Here is a 7,642-nt window from a genome sequence, read left to right as displayed (position 1 = left end):
AAGTCTCTAGAACCTTCTAGAAGCTTTTTAGTTGATAGAAGATGTTAGGGACATAGTCCTTAGAACCTTCTAGAGATAAGTTTCTAGAACCTTCTAGAAGCAAGTCTCTGGAACTTTCTAGAAGCTTCCTAGTTGGTAGAAGTTGTTTGAGAAGCTTCCTAAATAGGAGTATATATTGGAATCGAGGCTGAAGAGTTCTTCAGTCTCGATAACACATCTCTTGGAGCTCTAGCTCACCTCTCTGGTATTGTTCTTGTATTCATCTGATTAATCTAGTTCTTGCCAGTTCTTCTTGAACTTCTTGGTAGATATCAAGTCTGTATTCTGTGTCCATGACAGTTTGTCGAGACTTCACTCACCTCAGATATCAGAGCTAGTTCCTTCTTTGTTAGAGTGTGGATTACCCCTGTGCTTGGAAGTGTACTAGCACTTTAGAGGTTGCGGATTACCCTCCTCTAAACTGATACTTCTTTTATTACAATATTGGAGTCTTATTCTTCTTGGAGAGAGTGGATTATCCCTTTTCTTGAAGCTCTTAAGGCATCTTAGAGGTTGCGGAGTACCCTCCTCTAAACCAATATTGTCTTCTTGTAGAGTCATTTCTGTCCTTCTTTTAGAATGGTCGGGGGCCAAGACATTAGTATGACGGAAAGTTCAGAGTCCAAGTTAGATGCTATCATGAATGCCCTCCCTACGTTATCACAAAGAACTGCAGAGATTGAAGGACTCGTGGCAAGGCTTCATAATGATGGAGCATCTGGGATGGCACAATCTAGATTGCACCAGCCTCAAACTTCTACACTTGGAGAAGCAAATTTGCCTCATGTTCGACAAGCACCGCTGGTTCTACAACATAAGGAACCCCGAGTTAGCCTTCCGGACAAGTTCGATGGTACACGTTCCAAGTTTCGAGGATTCATCAACTAAATCAAGTTGATAACAGTTTTACAGCCCGAACGCTATCCAACGGAGGAGTCACGTGTTGGGCTTGTTGGAACCTTACTTACAGGACAAGTTCTATCATGGTTTGCTCCTTTGTTTGAGAAACGATCGTCCATATTAAACAACTTCGAAACCTTTTTGGAGGCATTTGCAGAAGCATTTGGTGAACACGACAAGGTTCGATGGGCTACAACAAAGATCCGGTCACTACGACAAGGGATGCGTTCTACATCAGTCTATGCATCGGACTTCAGGATATTAGCATGTGACATCAATTGGGACGAAGAAGCGTTGATGAGTCAATTCTATTGGGGTTTAAGGGACGATGTGAAGGATTTGCTGTTAACTCTTCCTGATCCGCAAACGCTCAACGAAGGTATTAGCCAAGCTCTGAAGTGCGATAATCGCCTCTTTCAACGTCGCCAAGACCAACGTTCAAGACAACATACAGTTCGCCACACCCCAACTATGTCAGCAAACAGCGTGAATTCACATTCAGAGGTAGAAGACATGCAAATTGATGAGGTACGTGTCAAATCTCTTACTCTAGAAGAAAAAAAGCAGAGTATGGAGGAAGGTCTATGCTTGTATTGTGGTGAAGAAGGCCACAAAGTTGGAAACTGCCCCAAGAAGCAAAATCGACGTATTATCAAGACTAGGGGTGTGTTTATTCAGGAACACGAAGATGCCCAGCCACAATAGGAACCGTGCGACTGGACAGTGAAATATCGCAACAACAACCAGATTCCTTTCTTTCTGCTCAACTTGCCCTTTGTTTTACAATCCTTTTGCTTATTGGCCCTCAGAAACTGAGAACCTTAGCATTATTAGATTCAGGAGCATCTGCTTGTTTCTTAGACGAAGAATTTGCAAGGCATCATAAGATCTCTTTAGTACAAAAATCCAAACCTGTTCATGTTGAGGTCATAGATGGACGATCTTTATTGTCTGGTAGTGTCACCCATGAATCAGAACCTATAGAAGTGATGTTTAAGGACCATAGTAGTCATATTATTTCCAATATTATTAGAACCCCATCAAATCCTGTTATTCTTGATCTTTCTTGGTTGGAAAAGCATAATCCATCCATAGATTGGAAGTTGCGGAAGATGACCTTTCCCACAAAACCACCCAAGAGCAAGCCTAGTAGAAAACCTTGAATAGAGAAATCCTTATTTATTGGAGCAAGAGCGTTTATAAGATTGTCCAAAGGAGGCACACCGTTTGTCATTTATGCGGCTCCAACTACCGGGGAGAAGATCTCGACAACAAGTATACCGGAGCAATATAAGGATTTTAAAGACGTGTTTCAAAAGAAAAATGCCGACATGCTACCGAAACACAGACCATATGATTGCGCCATAGACTTACAGGAAGGAGCACAACCGCCTTTTGGCCCAATCTACAATCTATCGCAGATGGAGTTGGTGGAGTTGCGGAAGTACATCGACGAGAATTTAGCCAAGAACTTCATCCGTCATTCAAAATCATCAGTTGGAGCACCCATCTTATTTGTGAAGAAGAAAGATGGCTCGTTGCGGATGTGCGTGGACTATCGAGGCCTCAACAAGGTAACAAAGAAGAATCGTTATGCATTACCCTTGATTTCTGGTCTCTTAGAACAACTTGGACGTGCAAGGATCTTTACAAAAATTGATCTAAGGGGAGCTTACAACCTCGTATGAATCAAGGAAGGAGATGAGTGGAAGACAGCGTTCCGTACAAGGTATGGCCATTTTGAATATAATGTCATGCCCTTTGGTCTTACCAATGCTCCAGCGGTCTTTCAACATATGATAAATGACATTTTTCGAGAGTACCTTGACGATTTTATTGTCATCTATTTGGATGATATTTTGATATTCTCCAAAAATGAGGAAGAGCATGAAAAACACGTTCGTTTGGTATTGGAGAAACTACGCGAGCGAGGACTATATGCCAAGTTGGAGAAGTGTTTATTTCACCAAATAGAGATGGAGTTTCTGGGGTTCGTTGTGACTACGAAAGGCTTGAAGATAGACCCCAAGAAGGTGGAAGCAATTGTGTCTTGGGAGGTTCCGAAGACGATTAGAGACGTACAATGCTTTCTTGGTTTTGCCAACTTCTATCGGATCTTTATCAAGAATTACTCTCAAGTTGCTACTCCTCTCACTCGGTTGACATGCAAGGATAAGCTGAAATGGGGACCTCTAGCAAAGAAGGCGTTTCAAAACCTGAAGACCGCATTTACTACGGCTCCAATCTTGGTACATCCAGACTTTACAAAGGCCTTCTATTTAGAAACTGATGCTTTGGATTTTGCTTTGGGAGCTGTACTTTCACAAATGGGAGAAGACAAGAAGCTCCATCCAGTTGCATTCTATTCTCGAAAGTTCTCTACTGCTGAAATCAATTATGAGAACCACAATTAGGAATTTCTTGCTATAGTGGATTCTTTCTAAGAATGGCATCACTTTCTTGAAGGAGCTGCACATCCAATGACCGTATACACAGATCACAAGAATTTGGAGTATTTCATGTCGGCTCGAGTTCTAAATCGACGTCAAGCTCGATGGAGTATGTTGCTATGTAGGTTCGATTTTATTATCACTTATTGACTTGGAAAGCAGCAAGGACTATCTAATGCCTTATCGAGGAGATCGTATCTTGTACCAAAGGCTGGAGAAGCAGCGTTTGATCAACAATGTACGACATTATTGAAGCCAGAGCAATTTCAGCTTTGCGCTACTATTATGCCAATTGATGTTGACTTCCTGAATCAGGTACGTGCCGTAACCATTGAAGATTCAGTAGCCATTGATATTAAGCAGCGTACGAATGATGACAAGTTCAAGGTGGAGGGAGATCTTTTATACTTTGAAGAGCGGTTATATATCTCAAAAGGACGAGCACGACTCCGAGTTCTTCAATCTCGCCACGATTTTCCAGCTGCGGAACATTTTGGATTCAACAAGACCTTGGAGCTTATTTCTCGAGATTTTTGGTGGCCCCAAATGTGGAAGGATGTGAAAGATTTTGTCCTCTCCTGCGACATCTGTTCAAGATCCAAGAATCCTCGGCATCGCCCTTATGGACTCCTACAGCCATTGCCAATTCCATGTCGACCATGGTCTTCAATTTCCATGAACTTCATCACGGACTTGCCATCATCGAACTCATTTGACAGCATGTTTGTCGTGGTAGATCGGCTTACAAAAATGGCACATTTTGTCCCTTGCAAGAAGATATCGTCCAGTGAAGTCACAGCAAGGCTCTTTCTCGATAATGTGTATCGATATCATGGACTACCAGATGATATCGTATCAGATCGAGGAACCCAGTTCGTATCGAAGTTTTGGAGATCTCTCTTTGAGATACTGAAGGTTGATATCAAGCTTTCTTCGGCTTTTCATCCTCAAACTGACGGTCAAACGGAACGGGTGAACCAAGTCTTAGAACAATACCTACGATGCAGCATCAACTATCAGCAAGACGATTGGACCACATATCTGCCACTAGCCGAGTTTGCATATAACAACACCCTCCATGCGTCGACTCAATACACACCATTCTTTTCCAACTATGGGTATCATCCAAAGCTTGATTTATTGAGTCCATCAATAAATAACAATCTAACAGCTGAAAGATTTGTAAAACAACTATCAGAGCTTTAAAATACGTTGAAGCTTCAATTACAATCCGCTCAAGAATCCTACAAGGCGTCTGCATATAGATTTCGGAATCAAGCACCTACTTTCAAAATTGGAGATAAAGCATGGCTTCTTCGACGGAATATCAAGACCAAGCGACCATGTGATAAGTTGGACTATCGAAGATTGGGACCATTTACCATCCAAAAGCAAATCAATCCAGTGGCGTACCGTCTGGAATTATCGGCTTCTATGAAGGTACATCCAGTCTTTCATGTTTCTTTGTTGGAGCCTTATCGAGAGTCATCTTTTTCTGGAAGAGTGCAATGTCCGCCATCTAGTATTGAGATCGAGAACCACGAGGAATACGAGGTTGAAAAGGTGCTGGATTCTCGGCGAAGGTGGGACAAGTTGGAGTATCTTGTTCATTAGTGCGGCTACGACATTAATGAGCAAACGTGGGAGCCAACTGAAAATCTCACCAATGTGCCACAAAAGGTATAGGAGTTTCATCTACAACATCCTCATAAACCTAAGCCGGTTTGACAATAGCTTCTTTCTGAAGCTTGCTCACCCAAGAATATAAGAAAGGGAGAGAGCACCACCAAAATTCGTAGTTGATGTAGTTATTTTCTCCAAGATAAAATAGAATTTTTTCAGTAGCCATAGTTTGGTCTTCTGATATGGATAGCCAAGAGATAGATACTATGCCAGTCAGATTATCTCAACCAACTAGTTCACGAAGGCGACCCCGAGATGAAGAACCACCTGCACCATGACGACGACGGAGGATACCAAGTAATCGATCACTGGTGATTGTATTTGAGTTCGAGCCTGCTTACGATGGTGAACCAGAAGGCATATTTGTAGGACAATTTCATAATGAAGACACGAAAGTTCATGCTTGGTCAGAAATTGAAGGAGTGGGCCACTGCCGTTGGCTTCAAGGGCTGATGAATCACTTACCTCGTGAACAACAGTTGGAGTTCATAGCAGACGTTATGCGACAGATCTTCATTTTCTTGCGTTGGTACTGATTGACAACAATATTGCTTCTCAGAGACCTCGAAGCTAAAAGAGGGGGTGATGTTAGGGACATAGTCCTTAGAACCTTCTAGAGACAAGTTTCTAGAACCTTCTAGAGACAAGCTTCTAGAACCTTCTAGAAGCAAGTCTCTAAAACCTTCTAGAAGCAAGTCTCTAGAACCTTCTAGAAGCTTCTTAGTTGATAGAAGATGTTAGGGACATAGTCCTTAGAACCTTCTAGAGATAAGTTTCTAGAACCTTCTAGAAGCAAGTCTCTGGAACTTTCTAGAAGCTTCCTAGTTGGTAGAAGTTGCTTGAGAAGCTTCCTAAATAGGAGTATATATTGGAATCGAGGCTGAAGAGTTCTTCAGTCTCGACAACACATCTCTTGGAGCTCTAGTTCACCTCTCTAGTGTTGTTCTTGTATTCATCTGATTAATCTAGTTCTTGCCAGTTCTTCTTGAACTTCTTGGTAGATATCAAGTCTGTATTCTGTGTCTGTGACACAAAGTGGGATAGTCCACTCACTTTTCAACACAAAACAATACTCAAGAAGCGGGGTAATTCACTCAATTCTTAATACAAAATAACACCTAAAAAGCAAGGTAATCCACTCACCTTTTAATATAGAAAAACAAAATAGTCAAGAACTGGAATAATCTACTTATTTCTTAATATAGAACGACTTTGCAAACAAAAACAATAGCCTTATCAAACTATTAGGAACACTCTTATAACTTCAACCAAAAAGAAATAATTTCAAGCAATAAAGATTATAATATGTATATAAAAGAAGGAATAGCTAAGAACACAATAACCAATGAATAATATCAAAAATAAGAAGGCCTAAAGATCTAAAGAAGAATATATTCAAGAAATGAGTTTATAAGATTAAATCTTAGTCTTGTTTCTATTTAAATTACTTGCAAGACCTAAAACTTGGAGTCCAAATATTAAATACAAGAACTTAAAGAATGCAATCAAATAGGTGAAAGTATCTCAAAAAAAAAAACATAAAAGAAATGAAAAAATATGTATATTCAAGAAGAAATTGAAATTGCTATTGTCAAAGGCAAAACAATTATAGATACTTGAAAAAAAAACTAGAAACAAGAAAGAACTTGACAAGAGTGAACAAGGCCTTACTCTTGCCTCTATATATACTATCTAACTAGAAGCTATATGGTAATGTTCTATAAGTCTTCCAACATGTGTCTAACTTGAAAAATACTTGTTTAACTTGTAAAATAAGTTTTTTTTACATGTGCACCAAATGACTAACTTGTATCACAAGTGGCAAACATGTGCAACATGTGGACAACTTGTTGGTCAAGTTTTCAACCTATTAATCATTTATTGACATATATAAAGTCAAATCCGTGACAATGAAACTTCTAAAAAACTTTTTCATAATATATTATTTAATTTATCCACTTTTATCTATTTTTATCTAAGTAATTATTAATTTTGATTATGTTTGTAATACCAAGCCTTTCATATCTTGCCTCATAAGTTAATCAAAGATTTTTTTATTAAGTCTCAAGAAGCTCCTCAAGAAGCTTCCTTAAAAGACTTGCATTCCAAATTAAATCACATGGCTTGTTTTCTAAGTTATTCTAAAAGATTCTTAGAGTGCCATCCAACATAACTTAGTTTCTAAGCTATTTACCACATATTTCTACTAAATTTTATAATATTTTAGAAATGTTTATCATAATACAAAATATTCTTTGAAAGTTCTAGAATCTTCTTTGTATGTATATGGCACATATACATTGTGTAAAGTGCTTTCAAGTTTTACAACACCAAATAACTTAAACACTATAATTATACATCAATATAAGAAAAATGATACAATTTAATTTTAGCACATATTGTATTATTTTTACTCATGGATTTCATTAATAAGCAAAAATTCACCAATTTATGTAAGATTTCATATAATTCATTGCTTTCCATACATTAATTCAACAAAAAACTGAAATTTTATTTTCATTCTAGTGTAATGAGTCGGATGGATGTCTGGTTAAGGCTGCTCCTCTCAT

Source organism: Physcomitrium patens, chromosome 19 (assembly GCF_059467195.1).
Source record: "Physcomitrium patens ecotype Gransden chromosome 19, ASM5946719v1, whole genome shotgun sequence".
Classification (NCBI taxonomy): domain Eukaryota; kingdom Viridiplantae; phylum Streptophyta; class Bryopsida; order Funariales; family Funariaceae; genus Physcomitrium; species Physcomitrium patens.
Note: the sequence above shows the minus strand (reverse complement) of the source record.